The sequence below is a fragment of the Cupressus sempervirens genome, chromosome 3 (assembly GCF_028749045.1).
Source record: "Cupressus sempervirens isolate cs-2001-9-10 chromosome 3, ASM2874904v1, whole genome shotgun sequence".
NCBI classification, from domain to species: domain Eukaryota; kingdom Viridiplantae; phylum Streptophyta; class Pinopsida; order Cupressales; family Cupressaceae; genus Cupressus; species Cupressus sempervirens.
In genome coordinates, this window is record NC_143120.1 from 429,147,199 (window position 1) to 429,168,230 (window position 21,032).

At 34.6% G+C, this 21,032-nt stretch overlaps 1 pseudogene; it reads right to left on the minus strand.

Annotated features, from left to right (window-relative positions):
- Positions 1 to 3,550: 3,550 nt before the first annotated feature.
- LOC149566855 (cytochrome P450 CYP94D108 pseudogene) lies at positions 3,551 to 5,301 on the minus strand (annotated as a pseudogene).
- Positions 5,302 to 21,032: the final 15,731 nt, after the last annotated feature.

Consider the following 21,032-nt stretch of genomic DNA (forward strand, 5'->3'; position numbering starts at 1 on the left):
TAATCTTTTAAGTATTGGGCAACTCATAGAAAAAATTCATACCTTGGTTGGTTTTTAGGATAATTGCTATAGAGTTTTTCATAAATCGGCTAACCACCGTCTTTTAGCAAAGGCTTGTATGATTGAGAATAGATTGTTTCCTCTCACATTATTTTCTGCTAATATGCATGATCTTAAGGAAACCACACATAATTCGCAATTATGATATCAAAGGTATGGTAATTTGCATTTCTAGGGCTTAAGTTTGCTTCATAAAAAAGACATGGTGAGAGGACTTCCTATCATTTAGAAAAATGAAGAAGTTTTTTCAAGGTGTACTCTTCGTAAGAAGCATTGAGAAAGTTATCTGGTGAAAAAATCATGAAGGGAATTATCTCCTTGAGAGCTTGTACATGTTGACATATGGGGTGCTATGCAAGATAAATCCTTGGGTAAGAATATCTATTTTTTTTACTTTTATTGATGGTTTCTCACACCATAAAAGTTTATTTTCTTAAGTAGAAATCTCAAGCACTCAGTTGCTTCAAGCATTTTATTGCTATGGTAGAAAAATAAATTGGGTATTCCATTAAAATACACAAGAGAGATAGACGGGGATAATTTATCTCCAAAAAGTTTGCTGATTTTTGTGACATGCATGACATTCAAAGACATCTTATAGAAGCCTTTACCCCCTAGAAAAATGGTATTGTAGAAAGAAAGAACAATACCATTATGGAGGTGCGAAGTATGTTAAAGTCTAAGAACCTCCTAAATTCCTTTTGGGGAGTTGCAGTAGCAACCACAATTTATATTTTGAATTGAAGCCCAACACAAGTGCTTCATAATATTGCTCCAAAGGAAGCCTGGTGTGGGCATAAGCCCTTAGTAGCTCACTTTCATTTATTTGGTTGCCCTATATATGTTCATGTTCTTGTTCAGAAGAGAAAGAAGTTGGATGTTGAGTCCCAACATTGTATCTTTGTGGGTTATTTAGATTCCACCAAAGGGTATAAAGTTTATGAACCTACCACAAAGCAATGGATTATTAGTCGAGATGTTGTTTGTGACTATGGGGGGGTATGGAAATGGAAGAAAGATGTTCAGCTATTTGTACCATTCATCATGGGTAATGAATATGTTCAAGTCCCTCCTCACCCTACAACCTCAAGTGAAAGCTCAAGCCCAAGTCCACCAAGTTCACCAAGTTCTTCTTCAGGTGAAAGTTCAAATTCACTATCTAGTCCAAGCTCTTCACAAAAGTTACAAAGTTCAAATGAAATATATCAAAGGAGTTCTATGATGGATTTGGTTGATAACTTAAAAATCTAAATTAAAAATGATGCAAATGATGCAGTGGAACATGTGGCAGAACTCATGCATTTGCATCATTTTTAATGGAGATGGGGAAAAGTATGTTAATCTCTAAAGCCTTTTCCAAACCTTAGGTGAAAGATCAAGCCCAAGTACACCAAGTCCACCAAGTACCTCTTATGGTGAAGGTTCAAATTGACTATCTAGCCCAAGTTCTTCACAAAAGATATGAAGTTTAAATGAAATATATCAAAGGAGTTCTAATGTGGATCTGGTTGCTGACTTTACATTGTTAAGTTCCATTCAAGTTGAAATGGAAATTAGTTCCACTTCCACAAGAAAAATAGGTGATTGGTATCAAATGGATTTACAAGGCAAGATATCATGCTGGTGGCTCCATGAAAAGACACAAAGCTAGACTATTTGCCAAGGGAGTTGTAAAAACACCTGGAGTAGATTATTCAGAGACTTTCACTCTAGTTGCCAGGTTTGATACTACTAAAATTATATTGTCTATTGTTTCTCAACACAAGTATCTAGTCCATCAAATGGATGTAAAATCAACCTTCCTAAATGGTTATATATTGATGAAGAGGTTTATGTGGATAAACCTATTTGCTATGAAGTTTTAGGAAAAGAACATTTTGTTTACAAGTTAAAAAAAACTCTTTATGGGTTAAAGAAAGCACCTTGTGCATGGTATGCACAGAGATATAGTTATTTCTTGAAGAAAGGATTCATTCAAAGTCCATTAGAGCCAACCCTCTATATGCAACATATTGGTAATGATATTCTAATTGTTTGTCTTCATGTTGATGATCTCAGTTTTACTAGTAATAGACCATCTCTTATGGAGAAATTCAAAGAAGAAATGAACCAAGAATTTGAGATGCTACATTTGAGACTTGTGCATTATTATCTTGGGGTAGAGATGCAGCAATAACCTAAAGGTATATCCATTGTATGTTGCTGATTTATTGAAGTAGTCTAGAATGATATCATGCATGACAATTGCTACCCCTATAGTCCTTGCTGAAAAGTTAACCAAAGATGACCCAAGTCCCCACATTGATCCTACACTATATAGAAGTTTGGTTTGGAGCCTTATGTACCTTACTACATTGAGACTTGATATTATGTATGTTGTGAGCCTTATCTCTCGAATCATGCAAGATCCACATGAGTCTCATTGGTGTGCTACAAGATGAATCTTAAGGTATGTGAGTTGTACACACAATTTTGGCATTCATTATTCTCCCAATTATAAGTTTGAGCTGGTTGGTTACATGGATTTTGATTGGGTTGGTTCAACGGATGATAGAAAATCAACCTTTGGTTATGTTTTCTCACTTGGTTTTGGAGTTGTTTCATGCAGTAGTAAGAAGCATGCGAGAGTGGTTCTCTCTTCCGTAGAAGCAGAGTATATTGCAGCAGCAACAACTAGTTGTCAGATTAGAAGGATTATGGGAGATTTGTATTTGGTTCAAGAACATCCCACAAGCATTTTTGTGATAACAATAGTGACATTGCAATTACCAAGAATTCAGTGTTTCATGCTAGATTGAAGCACATTGAAATCTGTCATCATTTCATTTGAGATTTGGTTCAAAATGGTATAGTGGCGTTATAGTTTTGCCTAACTTCTGAACAAGTTACTGATATCTTCACTACTCTAACTAGTACCAATTTTACTACCTCGAGGAATCAACTTGGTCTTATTCCCATTGTTCATGTAGGGGGAGATTGAAGGCATGTGCTCTCCACTCACCACTCATGAAGACATGCATGTGTTTGCATTCACAATGTAAAGCTTTAGTTCCACCACATGTTCCACTGCATCATTTGCATTATTTTTAATTTAGATTTATTACTTACTTCATGCTCAACAAAACAGCATGTTGCAGTGAGCCTTATAAGCATAGCTTTTAAATTATTTTTTAGTTAATTTGCATAGTATCAAGAACTGAAATTATCATAATTTTTTTTACATGTTATTATTTTAGAATTTAATATTGCAGTATATTTTGTCTTCCTCCATCAAAATACAAGGAAAAACAGATTCAATAAAAACATTTTTTTTTATTCTCATCTTGCTGTTCATTTCAGATGCTACGTATTTCTGATTTCTGATTTCATCATTATAATATAAGTGCTGATTTTAGATCTTCAAGTATTTAATCAACTACAAAGTTTGTAAAACACCAAGCCAAAGGTCATAGAGAATAATTTCAAGGTCTCATGATTTCCGAACATGACATATATAAACAGGACATATATAAACTAGGAATTCGAACAACACGCATATTTGTGCGCTACAGCAATTACTAAGGACAGCAAGACGAAAACAAGATTGTAAACACGTTTTCATACAATCAGCTACCTCTTTTTGTAAGAGTAACTGGCAATCCTCCCTTCATGCGCATGTTGAATTCAAGAGTGTACGTTGCAGCAAATCCCTCTTCCACCTTCACGCTAAACATGTGCACAACAGAAGCCACTATCGATTTCATCTGAATAAACACCATCTCTTTCCCCAAACATATCCGAGGCCCCGCGTTGAAGGCAGGAAACTTGTAAGCGTTTTCTACAACAAATACTCCGTCTTTGAACCATCTCTCTGGCTTAAACTCCTTGCAGTCCACACCACAAATGCTTTCCATCCTGCCCATTGCATACGCACTGTAGTCGACACTCCATCCTTTGCCCACACAGCTGCCGTCTGGTAAAATGTCATCTTGGAGGGCAGTTTTTGAATTGAGGGCACAGGCGGATACAAACGCAGAGACTCACACAGCTGAATGCAGATATTCCATCTCTCTCAATTCTTCGTAGCTAAAGACAACACCCATTTCACTTTCTTCATCCATGTTTTTGTCCACTTTTCTTTTCTTTAAGATCTCCATAATTTCACAGTAAATGCGTTGTTCCGCTGTGGGATTAGAGGAAAGCATCCAGAAGAGCCACGTCAAGGAATTAGACGATGTATCCGTTGCTGCCAACATGAAATTGACAATCAAATCTCTCAGAAGTCGATCTGATTTGTCTTCAGTATCAACTGAATTCCCAAAAGTTGCCATGAATCTGGACAGAAGATCCTTTCTGAGCGGCCCACTTTTCTTACTCTGAATAATATCCATTGCAAATTTGTCCACCACAGCGATTGCTTCGCGCAGGCGCCTCTCAGGCCCAATATTCAGAAACCTCTTGATTTTCCAAGCAAATGGTACGCTATAAAAAAATCTCCCAACACTTAACTTCATGGCATCGTCAAAAGCTCTGGCAAATGGCAATTGAGACAAAGAGGGATGCAGATACGCAGGATCCACGCCGTATGCTACTCTGCAAATATTATCAAAGCTAAATCTGTGCACAACATCATGCAAATTTACAGAGACTCTTTTGCTGCAGACATCAGAGAGGAATGGCATTAGGCGATCTGTGATTTCTGAGTGAACCATCTCAAGCACGAAGTGTCTGAGGCATTCGGTGTTGAATTCATAGCTTGCTGCCTTCCTCTGCATCTTCCACAGTTCTCCATCAACATTAATGATTCCGCTGCCTAGGAAATCCTGCAGAATAAACTTCAATCGCGGACCTTTCTCATAGTTATCGAATCTCGTCTTCAGCACGTGCTCCACAATTGCAGGGTTGGCAGTAACATACCCTTTTACTCCTCCTGGGCGGTGTAGTTTGCATGTAGCCGAAGGAGAAATGGAGAGGATGTCTGCAATCCAGTCATGAAATCTGTGGCGGTTTTTTATCAATGAAGGGAGAAAACCAAGTATGGGATAATGGGTCACCCCACCATTGTCGCGTCTTCTACTGAACAAGCGCGCTAGCCAGATGAATGTGACAAGTACCACTGCAATACAAAAGTAGAGTATTTGGTAGTGAAGGCCATACTCATTAGCCATGGTTGTTCCTTTCTTCCACGCACAGTATAACTTCATCGAATGCAAAATATTTGAAAAAGAATTGTGGCACCGATCTAATTGTCTTAGCATTTTTTTCCTGATATAACATCAAGGAAACAGAATTCTACAGAACATGTTTGTCTTATAAGGAAATTTCTCTCTAGAAAATTGGGAAGAGTCCTATTGACTTACGTTAATGTTCCATAGCTGTGTGACGGCCCAAGCAAGTCAATGTCAATGTCAATGAAAGACTGGAAGGATTCATGTGTTTCTTGAGTCTAACCACCTTAGCTATAAATCAGCACTTTGAATGGGCTTTCCCACAGTCGATAACAGAGTTATCACCGGCTACGGTGCAACTTATTTGCACCGTGCCGTTTGCATCTCCGTCAGTCGCCAACTCCTCTGACACTTCCGTCCTCCGTCCTCCGTCCTCCTCCTGTTTCGTGCGGTAGAAGTTTGGTATACGTACGGTGTCAAATTTACTATATACTGTGTATGGTCAACTCGCGCACTCTTCTTACCTCGAAGAAAATGACGTCAGCTCTAAACGGGAAATCCAAAACCTATATCTTGCACGGTCAAAAGACTGAAAAAATATTGTGGTAACTAAATGGGAAGCATATTTAAAGTATCCGGGCGGTTAAGAGTAGTTGGTTAAATTCTAGCAGTGGAGAAAGGGAAGGTTTTATTGTTTAGATGTGTTGAAAGCGAAAGGCAGTTTGCTCTTAGGTACCTACCACACGTTGTATGGGAATCCTCTTCGTTTTCTTAAATTACAGATTGGGCTTCAATATTGATGGTTAATCTTGTCTCATAAATAATTATCTAATAATTTTGAGACATTGATATTGTTGTTTATAGTGAACATCATTAAGTTTATATGATAAAATTGCTGTTTAATACGTTCTTTTGATTGGGAGATGTTAGGTTGATTATTTGGTTGGATGTTGACTTTTAAGTGCATTGGTATGTCTTTGATTGGGAGATGTTAAGTTGATTATTTGGTTGGGATGTTTTCTTTTTAGTGCATAGGTATATGGATAATTTGGATTTTGTGATTTTTTTTTAATTATATATTTTTAGTGTAAATTTTGAATTAAAAGTAAGTGATTTTTATTAAATGATGTCAATGTTGTTCATATAATTATTTTTAGAAAATATTTGTTTGTAGTTTTTTATATTATGGCATTTTCAATGAGAAATGTGTTTAAATGTTTGGAAGTTATGAATGTTTGAAGGTTTCAATCTAAGAAACTAAAAAATCTATAATTTTTCTTTTTCTTAAATTTGACCCACAATAAGAAATTTGCAATGATTCTAGTCTTATATTGGTATATGGAAGTGACAAATCCATCCAATATTTTCACATCAAACAAGGAAGTACAAGAATTCTAGGTATAAAGGGAAAAAACTATTGATGACTTATGGAGGTAGGATAGAAAAAGAGAGGAGAGAACAAGATTTGAAATAATGGGAAATATGTTCTAAATGTTTTGGGTGGCTATTAATTTGATTAGGTGAGTCCTAGGTAACATCTAACATTTATTTAGGTGGCTACTAATCCATATTTTAGAAAGACAAATAGGGTAAGGTACAAATTGATTTATAAATAAATTAACAATTTTTTACAATAAAATTCAATATTTTGCATCTCTTTAACAAGTACAAGGTTTAGATAATATGATTTAAATTAGATACATATTATTATTAAGGTATATGAATAAATATTATTAAAAAATTATTTAAATGAAACACATATTAAAAAGTTAATAAATAAGTTATTAATAAGTATTATATAAGTATAAATCAAGATTTGTTAGAATAGGGAATACAAATAATCAAATGATAAATCAGAAATTGCTAATATAAAATAAAGAGTTTAAAATAGGATAGTAAAATCCAACCCTAGTTAAATATAAAAAATAATATAATGAATTAGAAAATAAATCAGACTTAGGATAATCAAATCTTTAGAATTGCTGATTTGTGTAAAAGATAAGAACATTCTTATCTTAAAATTAATTTTAACAAATATGAGAAATGATTAATTTAATTTCTAAATGATTAACCTATAATTTTTCATAACATAAATAAGAACAAATAACTAATTTAGATGATTAATAGATAATTGTGGATCACTTTGATTATATGTCTTGCCTAGATCAACAAACTTTTGACTTACTGGTCTCCGCCTTTCCCTATTATTTGCTTCACAAGCTTGGTATCCAGTCCATTAAGCCTTTGTAGAAGCACTAGAAATGGTGTCTGTGTACTCCTCTTGTTAATTACAAGCCTAAGATGGGCTATATGTGGTTGGTGCCTCACTTGCCCATGGTTGAGACTCTCAACTAATGTTAGCATATAAACTCTATGCAGCAAAATTGGAGATACAGGTTTAATACTATTTGGAAAGCCATTATTCAACTAAAGATTGCACACTTTCCCATGTGTGCCCTCTTCCAAGGCCTACCCCTAGGTCCTTAGCTCAAACATTTGGGTATTCTTGATGTTGGGTGCCCATTTTGTGGTCAACTAGAGTCTTTCATACATATCTTCTAGTTTTGTCATAGAGCTCAATAGTATTGGCTTTAGATTCACAACTTCTTTAGACCCTTTAGGCCAGAGCCTTTCTCCTGGCATATGATTCTTCTCAGTGATACTATAAGAATTCCCTTTATATTTTCTTAGATTTGGCATGCTTTTAGGTTAGAGATTTTATTCACTTTATGGAAAGATAGAAATGTTGTGCTCTTCACTCACACTTCTCTTGACAATATTTTTATGTATACTAAAGCTTGCATATGTAATAATGTGTTGCTCCAGATTCAAGAACAAGCCAACAAAGTGGCTTAGGAGGTGGCCCACTTGTAGGAGTTACTTAATCGTTGGGAAAAATTTACATGTATGGTTGGCTGGGTTCCACCAAATTCCACTTCGACAGAGTAGACTCTACCTTGTGGGTGCCACAAAGGGCACAACTCTTCAACCTACCACTCATAGACACCTCGTTCTTAGGCCCACTGCTGCTCTCTTAATGGTTGGGATGTTTAGCGCCACCACTCAACTTCTTTGTAATGTGGTTCTGGTGGGTCCCTTGTAGCTCCTCCTGCCTTTTGTTGGTTGGCTAGCTCCTTTTGTGTCTAATCCAAAGTGGTCCTTCCCTCTCCTGGATCTGGCCATCTTGCCTCCCAAGATTGAGGGAGAAGAAAAAGATGATAATAGTGGTACTAAAGATGCTTGGCTCCACCTTAGCCTCCTACCACCTCTGTGGATCATTTCGGTTTTAATAGACAAGAACCTCCTCCTTAGCTAGCGATGCTTTAATCGTTTGAGGGGTTTTTCTATGAATACTTTTTTATTTCTATCCTTGTGTTGAGTGGACTCTCACGGGGTGATCTTGTATCCCTTGACCCTTTCTGTTGAATATGTAACTTTTGTATTTTAAATTAATAAAGGAGTGACTATTCATCAAAAAATATATATAACTTTTATATATTAATTATCAATATATTTTATTTATTTATGTTGAATGATAACATTATTTTTTATTTAATTATTATGTCTTGTGTATGGGAGGAAACTACAATATTTATCATGTGCAATTCTATTTATTATACAAAACTTAAGTTATTAGATTTAAGAGTTGCTTTTGTTCTATTTTCATTTTTTATAATTTGATCATTTTAGTCCATTTAAAAATTGTGAAAAAACTTATTTATCTATGTTTCTATTGGCTCTCAATGAAAAGGATGAGGAGATAAAGGATATTTTCAAACTATAATTGAATTCTTTAAAAAAATATGCCATCTACATTGAAGATATTATGCCATTTAATGTAAACTCTAATAGAGATTATATGGACATAGTTGTTTGTCTATTTATCACTTTTTTTTGACATGTTGTAATTATTCCCAATATTATTTAGTTTTTGAGTGAAAAATTGTAGAGACTAGTTTGTGCATACAAAAATTGGCATGAAAGAGGGCCTTGGGTATCAGGTGTGCATTAGGATTTGTAATTGAAAAATCCTTGACCCATTTATTGGGTCTATGTTTATTTTCCTTGTCAAGTGTATTGAAAACATTATGAAAAATATGATTTATATTGCTTTTGAGTAGTGTCATACTAGTTCATTATGTATTGTCTAACTAAACTATAGCATCTACCTATAACATGGCATTGGAAAATAGACCGTGACATGGATTTTACTTAATAACATAGGTGTGCCAACAATATCCAATAATTTTCATGTATAGTAATCGAATGACTAATCAAAGATTCACAAGAATTCAAAATTGGGTATTCATGAAATTGTATAATTTATTTTGGTGCTTTAAAGACTTTTATATTTTCATGCATGATTGTAATTATGTCTCCTTCATAGTTTTGCAACATGTATTGGCTTTTTGGTAGGTGTTTGAAGGTTCTCAATTTAAGGTTTGCATCACAAGCTATTGTGCCAATGGAATGAAATACTACTATAAAAATATATACTTATAATTAAGATTTCTAGAATTCTAATGTTTCTTAAAGATCCATTTTCTAGGTATCTTACAAAATGTAAACATTTTTTAAAGATGCATGTAAGAGCTATTTTACGATGTCACCTAGAGAAAGAAAAGTGTTGTGTTGGGCCCCAAAAATAAACTAAATAACACAAAAACCAACCAAGTAATGGAGAAAACCCCTAAATGGCAATAGAAAAGAAATATAATGATAGGAAGAAAGAAGAGTGAGCCCAAAATTAGATAAAAGAAGAACTCCATATAGAGAGGTTTGAAATAGAGAGTGCCAATGTCTATAGGCTATATATACTAGGCATGTAGAAGTACAAGTGAATAAAAACGAAAAAAAAAAACCTTTCAGCAAGAGAAACCATACAGAGAACACAATGAGGGGAACTACTTAGTAGTAAGAACTCTAAGATACCTATATCAACACAAAGGGCTCCCATTCACATAATAGAAAGGAGGAAGCACTAGGGAATCCTAAGATAAGAAGAGACCTAGGTGAAAGTTAGCACCTCCATAGGAAAATAAAACATAAGAGAAGTTGAAGTGCCCATAGAAAGTAGGGAAGAAACATCATCCATCTAGAATGGGAAAGAGGCACCTTTCAAGGCACGTGAATCATGAAAAACTTGAATAAATGGAAAGTGGAAATAGAACTCTCCCTACAACTGGAATAAATCATCATACCCATGCCACAATAGAAATAGGAAAAATAAAGCATAGAAGAGCGCGAGGAAGGAAGAAAACCTCACTCCAAGACGAATCTATGAAAACCAACAACAACTAACCCCATCTATAGGTGGAAAAACATCCCAAGACCTAGAAACAAGCTCAAACTAACACCCAAAGCCTGAAATGGAGCCTCATGCTAGAGACCAAAGATGTCCAAAGCCACAATAAAAGAACTTGGAAACCATAATAGAAAGGGAAACTACAGGGGAAGAAAGAAACCCCTATATCCACCAAAAGCACTCCATATCTTTGAAAAAAAAACTCTACAAACACCAAGAAAGATGAGCCATAATGAATCCAACCTAAAGAGAAAACAAGGAAACCAAATATGAAAATGAATGTATAAATAAATTTTTCTCCTTCATATATTTAACTCATTTTCAAAATTATATATAAAATTAGTTTTAAATTACTATCCTAATTTATTCTAAATTTTAAAAAACTTTCATCAATGTTTCACTTAAATCTATTCTAATACATTCATCATTTCGCCACTATTATCACACCCTTATTAACAATTAATTTCATGCAATCACTAGCTCACTCAAATTCAACACATATTACTTTAGTTCATTACTATTCTTATTAAGGTTAAATTAATACATAATTCAAAATTTAAAACTTAAAATCTAAATTTCAATATTATTGCTCCTATTTTTTTTCTTTTTCTCTTAAAAGTTGATTTGTCAGTAATTTTACATCTTGTTCTAATTAGATAAGAATAGGACCCAAACCCTTAAACAAAAATAAACACCAAGTCTAATGGAATATTTTTACATGTTGCTCACACTTTGATATTTAAAGTTTTGTAGTGTACAATTAATTGTTCTCGTAGTTTTCTAATCTCATCTTTTGGAGGTATTCTACAATTCCAGGTTGGTAGTAACATACCCTTTTACTCCTCCTAGACAGTGAAGTTTGGATGTGGCGAAGGGAGAAATAAAGAGGATGTATGTAATCCAATCATGAAACCTGTGCCAGTTTCATGATTATGTTATTTAAATTATCGCTATCAATCACACCTTAGTGTGTAATAGGTACGCCAAAGATATATAGATCATTTATATATCTAAAATATAAATTTGTATTACTAAATTTATACAAATAAAATTAATAATAGATAGGAATATATTTACTATGAATATAGTTTACTGATTGATTAGTTAAATAATTAAAAATAGGTCTAATTTTCAACTTTATTAAAAATTTAAGATATTTAAGATATGTTAAAAGTATACTTGTGAAATAAAAGTGAAAAATAAAAGTTCAAAGTATAAAAAAAATAATGATAATAAAATATTAATGTAGAAATATTTCGAAATAATAACAATTTATTTAGAATAAAATAATCTCTCTATACATCATATATATTTTTTAATCTTTTTATCTTTCTATCCCTTTCCCCCTCCCTTCCCTGTTATTAGTATTAAAAATCAAACCTAGTAATATATCAACATATAGAATGTTAAAAAAGTTACCCTTTATCCTCTCCCTCTTTATTCACTAGTTTATATATTTTTTGATTTTTAAAATAAAAATTATAAAAGTTGAAGTTAATAATAGTTCAATACATAGACAATATCTATTAAAGTGAATTTAAATATTTTAAAATTATTGTATAAATTAATATTGTATTATTAGTAAGTTGGGAAATAAGTCTAGTGGATGTAGTAAAACTAGCAATTGCACATAAGGTGGTGCAATGGGTACGTCGAAGATATATTAAAGGTCAATTTAGGAAAATATTTGGTTTATTTGTTTGGATAATAACACATATAGATCTACCTATGTTTGAGCTAATTCATTCCTCCAACAACCAAAACAATTTTATTTAGAATTTGCAATAGTCATATTGTTATTTGAAGTTTATTTAGTTTAAAGCATACACACATATTGGGCTTTTTTAGAATAAGTAAGATTTGAGATTTAGCTTTTTAAGCTTTAAGGGTTTAATATGGATGGATCAAAGCAAATGAGATTAGCATAGAAAGAAAGAATTTTCTATTTTTACTACTATCCATCATAAACCTCAATTAAATTTAATTAAACTTGACAATGTAGAAGATAATCATGTTCCATTATCATAATCATAAACCTTGAATCTTATTGCAAATATTAAACCATGATCTTAACCATAACTATAATACTATATAAAATTTAAACCCATATTGTAAATACACCTCTAGCTACATAAATTGAAACCATTATCATAGGTTTAATAAAAGCCCTAAATTTAACCATTAAATTAGTTGTATCCCTAAAAGAAAACCTTAAACTTATCTTAATCATAATCCTAACCCTAACCATAATAGCAAGCACAATGTAACACGTTACCCTAACAATGTCTACAATACTAACCCTATACATAAAGATCTTTTTTACATATGGTCAAGTGTAGAAGTTTGGTGAACACTATTATTTCTTTTTTAACACAAGTGCTAGTAGTGGTTTAAATTTTTCCTAAGCCAATAGATTCATCAAGTAAAATATAAAAATTTGACATAATTTAACTAATCACTAAAAAAATCACAAACATTTAGCTTCAATGAAAATGAATCACCAATTTAATGACTATATGGTCTATAATCTAAAATTAGAATGAATCACCAATTTAATTAAAATAATAACCAAACAAATGTTAAATGTTATTTGATTGAATTGACATATTTGTATTTCCAATTCTAACAGATTAAAGTAGTAGACGTGAGATAATTAATGCAAGTAGAAAGGTAAGTTTCTGAAAATATTTAATATAATGAAAAACTTAATTTAACATTAACTTAAATTTCAACTAACTTAAATTCCCTAAAACAATTAATCATAAATTCCCTGAAACAATTACTCATAAATGAACTTTAAATACTTCAGATTTCTAATACTAATCAAATTCTAAAATTAAAATATAACCATAACTCTAACTAACACTTACCATTTAATAGCTAATTAAAATGATATCTAGTGATCAATTTTCACTAAATTAACTTTTTACATCTAAAACAATTAAAAATAAATAAATAAACTACCAATTTCGAATTACATCTACTAACACATAAAATAATTTATAATATGAAACTACACTAACAAAATTTCCTAACAATACTAATCTAGACTACATCCTAAACCAACCCAATTCTATCCTAACCACTCTACTCCCTAACCTTACCCCACCTTAACATCTAACTTTAACACCGATCCTAAACTAACACTAACCCTCCCCATGCGCTTTACTAAGTGGAGGCGCGCTGTCCATCAACAACCTAGCGCTGACCCTCCCTTGGTACCCTGCGTACACTCTGTCCTCCACATGGGCGTCCTGCCAAAGCCGATGCTGCTTGGGAGTTGGCGTGATGTGAGGGAAAAAATCAACGGACTACACACTCTCAATCGTCTTGCACTCTCCTTATACGCTGTGAACCGTAGATTTGGAAACTGAGGTTGTTCACTTCAGTATAGGAACGCCTTCGGCGTAAAAATAGCAACTATTAAATCAGCGAGCCCATATTCTATGGTGGTCTATTAAATGACGGCTGTACATTAAATGTGGAAGAGACAAGTCGCTGGAAAATCTAACGGCCAGCCAACCTTCAATGGCCGTTCATCCTTCTGCAATGTTAGGAACCGTACATCTAAAGGCAAAATTAAATTAATAATAATGAACACAAAATTAAAATAATGAATACAAAATTTGAGCACAAGCATAAAGGCACGAATCAGTTTTTATATGCCAGTGATGACATGGGAAAAATAGCAACTATTAAATCGGCTATAAAAAGTCTCTCGACATGAGTCCAAAATGTGGTGGAAATAAAGATGGGGAAGATAGGGAAGAGAACCGTAGATAGGGAATGGATTACCCCATCACTCTCACGTCTTGATTAAGGTGAGAAGGATTACAGTAATACAAGAGAAGAGTATCAAAGCTTCTAATGCAAGATATTTGAGAGTGAATCGCGGCAGCGACGTATTTTCCCTGATATAACATGGACGGATGAGAATGGAGAAGAAATCTATTGTGAATGTTTGTCTTATTAGGAAATTTCTCTGCAGAGAACGTATTAGATTCCTACTCACTCACGTTACGTTAGTATTCCATAGCTGCGTGAAGGCGCAAACAAGTCAAGGTCAATGGAAGGCTGGAACGATTCATCGCTTTCTCGAGTCTATGCAGGATAAATCAGCACTTTGAACGGCATTTTCCACACAAGATGACACAACTGTCTATGCATGCGTCATTGTATCCGGTATTGATGAGATATGGTTATAACAGCAGCACATAATATAGAACAGAGTAAAACAGAGGAGACAGAACAGAGCAAATTATACAAACATAACTTTGCATTACACTAATTTCTTCATACATCCATCTACCACGTCTCACCCTAGAACCCTTTCTTTTCTTGCTTAAGTGGCTATGTCGACTTGGTCAAAATTTTGACTAATTAAAAAAAAAATGAAAGTTAATGTTTTAGAATTCTAAATTGAAATGATTTATTATGATGGATACGTATGAGATGTTAGATTTGATGATGATGTTATTGATGTAATCATGATGTCATGTTTATAGTTTTGATTTAGTTAATGTTATTCTTAATGATGATGTAATTAGGTTGTTAATGATCGATACTGACTCCTTGTATGGTTGCAAGTGTCTGAGTGAATGCAGGGATCATTACGACGGAAGTGTGGTCGAGGCAGAGAAGGTTAGCCTCTCGGAAGGGGATGTGTCGGATGACCATGCGACCACACACATCACTTAAGATTAATATGTTTGTTTATTTTACGTTACATTATTGATGCTAACTTTGAAATATGGCAAATGAATTTAGAAATAACACTTGATTTAATGTGCAAGCAAAAAAGAAATATAATAACTGTCTGAAAGATGGACTTTTGTTTTAAATAATTTTTAATAATAAATAAAGGACAATATAGAACATTTTTTTACTGTTCTTTAACGTTTCTAATATTGTATGTACATTGGAATCCGTGGTTGTAAGTGAGTGTTTTAACATAGGATATAAAATTATATTATGCTTTGCTAGTATATAACAAGAGGAAACGAGTCTTACCATTATTTTTTTCTTATTTTCACACTTTTAAGCATAAATTTTCGAAGGTCGTTAGGTCAGTTATGCATTTCATTGTGGGGAGAAAGAGGTTAAAAAGAAGTCTTTTCTGGAAAAAGGGGGAACAGCCGCAGGAGGAAGGACTGCAAGTTGAGGAAATACAGCGATAGCGGTGGCATTCAACAAAACAAGCACGGTAGGAGGGGATGACAACAATCAGAAATTCTCAAAATTTAGGTTCCCTCTAGTTAATATCTCCCTCACGCTGGTATCTGCATTGCTTGTAATTCTTTTGAGAAAGAATGTCTTAGGAAATGTAATATCTTAGCTTATATGCTCTGTTCTCCTAAATTCGTATTGGAAATCTGCACACATTGACATCTGGATTGAAATATAGAAGAAACCCCAAATCTTGCTAAGGCTCAATGGAAGTCAATTTAAAACTAGAAATGTTAACCTAGAATGTTACATTTTTTTTTAGAAAACCCTTACTCTATCAGTGAAAATGATGAAGCTTTGAACATTGTGTCTGTCTCCATTACTGGCATTGCTTTGAACAAATGTCAAGACCTTCAAGACATTTACCCTTCAGCGCATATCACTACTTTCCTACTCAAAATGCTAATGCTGCTACAATGGACATCTTATGCCGCACTGTTGAAAACCTTAATGCTGTTATTTTGGAACGTTATGCTGTTATCATTGAATACATCAACGCTGTTACCCTTATTCGTTTAGTTCCTATTACATTACTGTTCTTTAAATTGGTGTGGTGATATTTTTCTTTTAACAACGGAGGAACTATATTGTTTTTGATAACAGTAGCCACAAGTTATTTAAACATTCATTCATTTTGCTACCATTTGATAAACATTAAAATGCCACAGCAGCTAATGAATGCCTAATGATGATGAGTCCTTACATGTTTCTTTTTGACCTTACCTGCGGAGACCCACTCTGTCACTCCACTGTAGATATAATTATAAATGGGTTCTAAAATACATTACCATTACTGTAACAGTATTACCATAAACTGGATGGCATTAAAATGTTATTAGTAAGGAGATTGAACACAGGGTTGTATTTCTCGCCCTTCTCAGAATAAAATGTTACCTTACTATACCTCAAAATCACTTTATGAATTCAGAATTCTCTCAGTACCTCTATTTTTTCTCAAGTTGTTGCAGTTATTTTGTCTGTTATCAGTGTATCAAGCCATGAAACACAGATAATTATATAAAGCTTAAGGCAATCAAAATGGTTATTTTCTGAATATATATATGTAAATATAGCTGAATCTGATTTATAGGCGATTAATCGTGAACTTTTGCTTAGATGGGCTGACCTATAACATAGAATTGGAAGTGAAAACTTCTTTAATTCCTTTTAGTAGTATTGTAACATGCTAAAAATGAGCTTTAACTTTGAATTATGTCAACACTTGCTAGAAGCATTAAAAGTATATCCTCTCATGTCGGGTGTAATGTAGTGATTTATGGGACAGATAGGTGGATATATTCATGTTTAGTTTCCCTATCTTCCAGTACTGTAGAATGGTTGCATTCTGTTTTTGTTTCTTCTACAGATAAATCTGGATTGAAAGTGCTTGGCCAAGCCATTTTATTTTTCCAAATACTGTATATGTGACACATGGTTATACCTATTTGGAATTCTTTTTCTTTTACTGCGTATGAGTAGATATGTAGTTATTTATTTCCCAGCTACATTCCATGTTTAGACTACTAGGCACATGGTTGCAATGTAGAAATGTTACACGGTCGCACCAGATACATCTAATCCATCTTGTTCTGGGAAGCTAAGCTTCTCGTGCCAGGGTCGAGGAATTCTTCGTGTCAGGAAGAATCTCGGGGGAGTACTTCACTCCATGGTTGGTGAGGTTAAAGCGCCTAGGCCACACTTCTGTCTTGGGAAGCAGGTGGGAGACGTCCTATAGCTTTTGGAGACTAGAACCACTGGAGAACTCATTAAAAAGTCATCTTAGTTTGATTGCCCAGTTCATCATTTGAGATGTACTTATGATCAACATTGTAACTTATTTATGTTCAGCTGTAAGTTGATGCTCATTCTAAAAGGTAAACATGTAACTATTGTATGATGATCAGAAATTTGTAATTATGTGTAACTGTTGAAAGCTGTAAGCTAGATCAGCTAAATGGACATGTTGTATGTCACGACATGAGTGTATGTAAAAGAAATTTTGATCATCAATTTTAATGATGCATTATTTATCTTTTGTAATGAATAGTGTGACTTTTCCACTTTTATGTTAATGGTTCTTTTCGCATTTTTCGGTTGAAGATGATGTGGCATAGTTAGTCTAGACTGGTTCATTACATATGGTATCAGAGCGCATGGTTTAAATCTAGGCCGTTGTGCTAGTATGCTAATTGCGCCTATGTTTTGACAGGTGTTTTGAGATATTACCATGGCCACAAGATCTAAATAGAAAGTTGGATCGAGCAGTAGTGCACGGGCTGAAGAACCTAACGAGAGGTTGGATCAGATTATGGCACTATTAACCCAACAAGGGGCTTTGTTACAACAACAAAGTCAGCGGATGGACAACCTAGAGCAAGGGGCTTGAGGTAGACAAGTCGAAGAAGAGGCCAGGAAGCGTGAGGAGGATCAACGCTCCGAAGCTTTGAGTAATCAAGAAGAGGAGCTAAGGAAGAAACGTGAGGATGAGCAGATGGCTGAAGCTATTAAGAGGTCCGAAATAGAACAAAATGTAGAAGCTGACCGTTGAAGTGCTCTCCTTAATTCTGGCAGGATTCAAATAGCTGCTGACTTGAGCAAAGATCTTAAGAAGGTAACTCCACCCACGTTCCATGGAAGAGCTTCTGGGGAAGATGCAGAGGCTTGGATTACTAGCATGGAGAAGTACTTCCTAGTGCGAATCTACACTGGGAAATCTAGAGCAGTATGGGCCACCTATCAGCTAATGGGTGAAGTAGCCAATTGGTGGGAGAATGTTATGGTTGAAAAGAAATTCCAACATGGAGAGGTAACTTGGGAGGAATTCTTGCAGTTGTTTCGCAAATGATGGTTACCTCAGCTTTATTATGACAGGAAAACAACAGATTTCTATAAGTTAGTACAAGGGAACATGAATATTACGCAATATCATGAGCGATTTTTCCATTTGGTGAAATATGTTCCACAGTATCAGCACAATGAACTCTTTAGAATGTGGAAGTTTGCAATGGGCTTGCGACCTGAAATTTATAGTGAGGTTGAGATGCAAGAGCCTGAAACCATGGACTTTACATTGTGTAAAGCCCTTAAGCAGGAGCAGAGGTTGAAGGATGCTTCATCCTACAAATCCTTCAACCAGAACTATAAGAGGAAGTTTTAGGATAGTAGGACATATCAGGATAAAAAAAGGGTATCGAGATGATGGAGCAAAAGGAAAAGAAAAGAAACAGCAAATCAGGAACATGAAAGACAAAGGACACGAGAATTTTGACAAGAATAAATAAAATTGGAACAACAATCAGAATTTCAGAAATGGTGGTGGCAAGAATGGAAACAACCGAGGAGGTCAAAATAGAAGAATGCCTAGGGGAGGCTACTATATATGTGGAGGAAACCATTATGCCGCTAAGTGTTCACAGTGAATTGATAAGAAAGACTTTCCTCAGCAACACCATATCCATGCAGTAGTGGATCATCGACAGGCAGATTATCAGGCCACTCCCATTCAAATGACTGGTACACTTTTCGGTTACCCTATTTCTATCTTAATAGATACTGGTGCTACCGAATGTTTTGTAGATCCTAAAATATTAACCAAGATACCTGCTAGGGCTAGTTTTATGGAAGAACCATGGATTGTAGAGTATGATAACAGGGCTGAACACAAGGTAGAGCAATGCTTATCTTGTAGCGAGTTGGAACTTTCTAGTTTCCAAACTGAGGTCAACTTGTATGTAGCACCTCTAGGCTCATATGATGTCATCTTAGGAATAAATTGGTTAGGTTAGCATAAGGCCTTAGTGGACTATCAAGATAAGGTAATTAGATGTCTTGATGACACAGGTCACTCTGTGACATTAACTGGTGTCAAACGACCTTTGGAATTGAGGCAAATTTCAGCAATGCAGTTGAAGAAGGCCAAAAGGAAGGGGTGTCAGTTATACATTGCCCATATTAAAAATCTGGAGGAGACTCCACCTCAAATAGAGGATCAGCCTATTTTATAGGAGTTTAGAGATGTATTTCTAGATGATTTGCCTGAATTACCTCCAAAAAGGGAGTTTGATTTCTTTATCGATCTCATACCAAGAGCAGAACCTCAATCGAAGGTTCCTTACCGCATGACTTCTATGGAAATGTATGAATTGAATATGTAGTTATAGGAACTTTTAGATAAAGGATTCATATGCCCTAGTGTATCACTATGGGGAGCCCCTGTAATTTTTGTCAAGAAGAAGGATGGTACCTTAAGGCTGTGCATAGATTATCGTATGTTGAATAAGGTGACCATAAAGAATCGGTACCCTCTACCTAGGATTGATGAACTTTTTGATCAAATGAAAGGGGCAACTGTATTCTCCGAAATTGATTTGCAATCTGGGTATCACCAACTTCGAATCTGAGAGGAAGACATACCTAAGACTACATTCAGAACAAGATATGGTCATTATGAGTTTATAGTCTTACCTTTTGGATTGACAAATGCACCAACTACCTTTATGAACCTGATGAATAGCATTTTTAGAGATTGTCTTGATAAATTCGTGGAGATATTCATTGATGACATGTTAATATACTCCAAGAATTTGGAAGAGCATGAAGAACATTTGCGGATAGTGTTGCAATGATTGAGAGACAAGAAAATTTATGGAAAACTCTCCAAGTGTTCCTTTTATCAAAAGGAAATTCATTATTTGGGACACATTTTGTCAGCCAAAGGCATTGCCGTGGACCCCGCAAAGATCAAAGCCATCCTTGAATGGCCAACTCCACAAAATGTTAGTGAAGTTAGGAGTTTTATGGGACTTTCCGGATATTATAGGAAATTTGTTGAAGGTTTTTCCCACATAGCAGCCCTGATTACATCTCTTCAGCGCAAGGGAAAGAGGTTTGTGTGGACGGAAGCATGTGAGAAAGCTTTTCAGTTACTCAATGAAAAACTTACTACAATGCCTATTTTGATTATTTCAGACCCAAATGGGCATTTTTTTGTCACCACCGATGCCTCAGGAGATGGACTTGGGGGTGTTCTAATGCAGGATGGTAAAGTTGTGGCTTACGAATCCAGGAAACTCAAATCTCATGAAGTAAACTATGCTCCTCATGATTTAGAGTTGGCTGCAATAGTACATGCCTTGCAGATGTGGCGGCACTACCTCTTGGGAAAGCCATTTGAGCTAAAAACTGATCATATGGGGTTGAGGTACATTTTTACTCAACCAAATCTAAATGCTCAATAGAGACGATGGCTCGAATTCCTCAGTGAATATGATTTCGCCATCGAGTATATAAAGGGT